Raw genomic sequence first — 3,809 nt, forward strand, 5'->3', positions numbered from 1 at the left:
TACTTGTTCCCCAGGCTAATTTGCTGCCTCTAACCTTGTATTTGTTGACCCTCACCTTTTGTCCACATTTTCCTCACACCACAAGTACACACTCATAAATTTCAGTTCCAAAGCTTATTACATTTGAGATTGTAAAATGCCAGCAGCTATGGTACTAAAAGTGCTTCCTCTCAAACAATTTTCTCCAATGATATCAACCTTGAATGTAAGAGATATCAGTGGTAGAAAGTTTACAACACCAAATAAATTATAGACTAGTTAGTCTAAACCCTTCATTTAAGAGAAAATGACTAGATTGGTAGGTCAGGGAAACACTATAATTACACTGATATCTTTGTCCTGTTGATGACTGTAGTTAAAAACAACAAAGCTACCATGGTTTTAAGTGTCCTTATTTAAGAAGTTACTATTAATTTTTTTTTTTTTTTAATGATTCATCCGTGCAATACTGATATCAGGATTTTCTGCATAAAACAAAATCCATGCATATGAAGGTTATTTTTACTAGTATGTGAAACACTTACTTTTGGTCTATATACATCTGTTATTCAAATCTTCAAATTTGGTTCAATTGAATCATATTGTTTTAGGAATGATCATGAATAGCTCTGAAATCAATCTGGAGTAAATACTTTGCATTCTTAATATCATCATGAAATGTGTTAATTCATGTTATGGTTTCATATATAAAAAATTATGTAAAAAAATGACTAGTTTATTTCAAACTAGTCATTTTTTACATAATGTTGTAAGTATTTCTACTTACAAAAAATAGTAATTTCATAAACATCTAAAGCTTAACTAGAAAATTATTGTGAAATTTGTTTTGCCTTAAAATTTTGATAATATTAAAAAAAAAATGCCTGTAAAACTTCTTGCTTAGATTTTCCTCTTTAAAACCAAGCCTCACATTCTGCATCTCTCTAGAGTGTTGGCTGTTGACAACTCAATCTAAAGGGGAAGAACTGCCTTGATCAAGGATGTGTGCTCTCTGCAAAAAAGTTTGCATCCAATGACTGGTTGACTTTGGGATACAGGAATCAGTGCTCTGGCTTTGAAGATCATGACAGCTTCAGAGTCCTCTGAAAGACTTAACTGAAATCTTTGTCAATTCCTTCAAGTTCAGCTTCTCCTTCTACCTAATCCTCTCAGTAAATTTCTTATACATAATGTCTATCTTGGCCTTTGCATTCCCAAAGAATACATTCTAAGACAACTTGTACCAGGGATGGTACAAGGAAACAGGCTTAAAAATTGGAGTTTTGATCTGATCATCCACTGGCCAGCTGGCAATAAGGGCTCTATGTGTTATTTTGTTAATTTTATGTTATGTTAATTATTATGTTAATTTTGGGACTTCATCATAGTACTTTTTTTTTTTTTTTTTCCATTTAAATGACTGCTGTTAATAGTGTGGAATGGAATGTCGAGGGAGAAACTTTCAATATCATTGATTGTTGCAGTATTTCAGGCATTAGAGAGGTTCTGGAAAAGTAAGACTTATGGAACACCAAAGAATTGAATTGTGATGTGAACACAATAAAGACTTTGAGAAAGACATTGGGAGAAGGTAATGAAAGGCAGAGGTCCATTAATGAGAAATATATTGTTTGAAAAATGTGAAAGGCAAAGGACCTTCTTGGCAAGATACAAAGAAGCTCTTGTCTCCTTCAGATGGAGAACAGCAGCTAAAGATCAATCCTATGGTTAAACTAAAAGATTTCCAAACACCTGCAAAGTCATCTATGCTACAGTTTAGGCTGCTAACTGGACAGAAGAGGGATCTTGAGAATTATTATGGCTGACAGCTGGGTTGAAACTGACAGAACCCTGAAATTTCAGATTTCTCTGAATCTTCTGAGGCTAAAGAAGTTGTACACTTCTTCCTCTTAATGGCTAATAGTCCTCAGTTGTTTGAAAGTGATGCAAAGATCTCTATCTTGTGAGATAACAGCCTCCCCCCATTATTATTTACCTTCATCTCTCCTTCTAAGTGCCAGGCAATAATTAACATCGTGTCAGTACATAATCAGATCAGAGAAGTGCTGGATCTGCTTAGGAGAAAAGGGACTGCAGAACTTAACCAATATGTACAGACAAGAGGTGAGAATATATTTACTCCAATGAGGAGCTGAATATAAAGTAGGGTAGCAGTGTTTATCAGTACGTATATAGGATGAATACTCTAATAACATGCATAAGAATAGCATTCTAATAACAAGTGTTAACACCTATTAAGGATGCCAGCAAATGGCAATAGCTCAACACTTCCTTGACTAAGTGACTTTCTATCATTCCAGTTACAGTCAGTGGGTGAGGAGAAATCCTGCCAGTCAGTGAAGCTTAAGGTAGTACATATAGTTATCAATTTTATGTGTGTGTGGGGGGGGAATTGGCTCCTGATATATGACTTATCCAGGAAGGAGAAAGAATGTGGCAAAACGGTCTAAAGAAGTGCCATGTAAATATATGTATGACTGTGTTGTTTTTGTTAAATGCCATAGGATTTTCAAGGAGTGGCTGGTGGGTGTGAACCACCAACTTTGGAGTTATCAGTCCAGTGCTTACCATACAGTGTCACACCAGGACAAATAAAAATCTTTGCACCATTGATTAGTTCTTACCTGTGAATATCCACAATGGTGGAGGCACAAAAAAATCCATTGCCAGGATGATTTGATCTTTGATATTTGCCAGCCTGCCAAGCCACCAGCTTCCCCAGTACTAATACCAGAGAGCATGCAGAGATCACCATTAGTAGTAGTGGTAAGCAGTAGCCATCATGAGTATACACCACTGTCATGGGCTAATATTCAATTCAATGATCAGCATCCTCAAAATTTCAAACACTGAGTTTAGTCTGTAAATGTACAAATGGATGTAAAAGATTTCTATGTTTTCATTATTCATTTTTGTCATAATAAATAACCACAAATTTACTAGTTTAAATAATATACATTTATTATCGTATAGTTTTGGGATCAGAAATCTAATATGGGTGCCACAGGATAAAATCCAGATGTTGACAAAGTGTGCTCATCTGTAGATGTTGTAGGGAAGAAATAATTTCCTTGCTTATTTAGGGAGTTGATAGAATTCAGTTCCTTATACTTGTAGGATTAAAATCCTTGTTTGCTTGTGACTGTCATTTTAAGTCCATTCCCAGCCACCAGATGCCCAACACATTATTTATCATATAGTCTGTCCCCTACCTCAATCTTCAAAGCAGCAATGGCATATCAATTTTCTCTCAGGCTTCCAATCTCCCTCACTTGTTTTATGACCACAATCTCTCCTCTCCATTTTGTAGTCCTTTTCTGCATTTAAAAATTCATGTAATTACTTTGAGTCCATCTAGATAATCCAGGATTACCTCCCTATTTTAAGATCAGCTGAGTATCAACCTTTGGGTACCCCCTCTCATACATAGTCTTAATTCACTTTTGCCACATAATATACCATATGCATTGGCATAGCTCCAGTGAATAAAGAGTTGTTGTTGTTAAGTGTTGTTGAGTCAGTTCTGACTCATAGCAACCCTGTATAGGGTTTCTGAGAAGCAACTGGTGAGCTTGAACCGCTAACCTTGTGGTTCAAACCACCTATGCCATCAAGTGCGTTAATCTGCATCACCTGAGGTCACCAGGACTCTTTTGAACTGGCTATTGTAATGAAGGGGGTCTTACCCCTCCCTGAGGGTTGCTTCAAATACATATGGTATGACCTCGGCTGATTTTCACCTGTTTAGGAGAAAGATGAGGCTTTCTACTCCCGTAAAGATTTACACCCTCGGAAACCCTGTACAGGGT

The sequence above is a fragment of the Chrysochloris asiatica genome, unplaced genomic scaffold (genome assembly GCF_000296735.1).
Source record: "Chrysochloris asiatica unplaced genomic scaffold, ChrAsi1.0 scaffold00015, whole genome shotgun sequence".
Lineage (NCBI taxonomy): Eukaryota > Metazoa > Chordata > Mammalia > Afrosoricida > Chrysochloridae > Chrysochloris > Chrysochloris asiatica.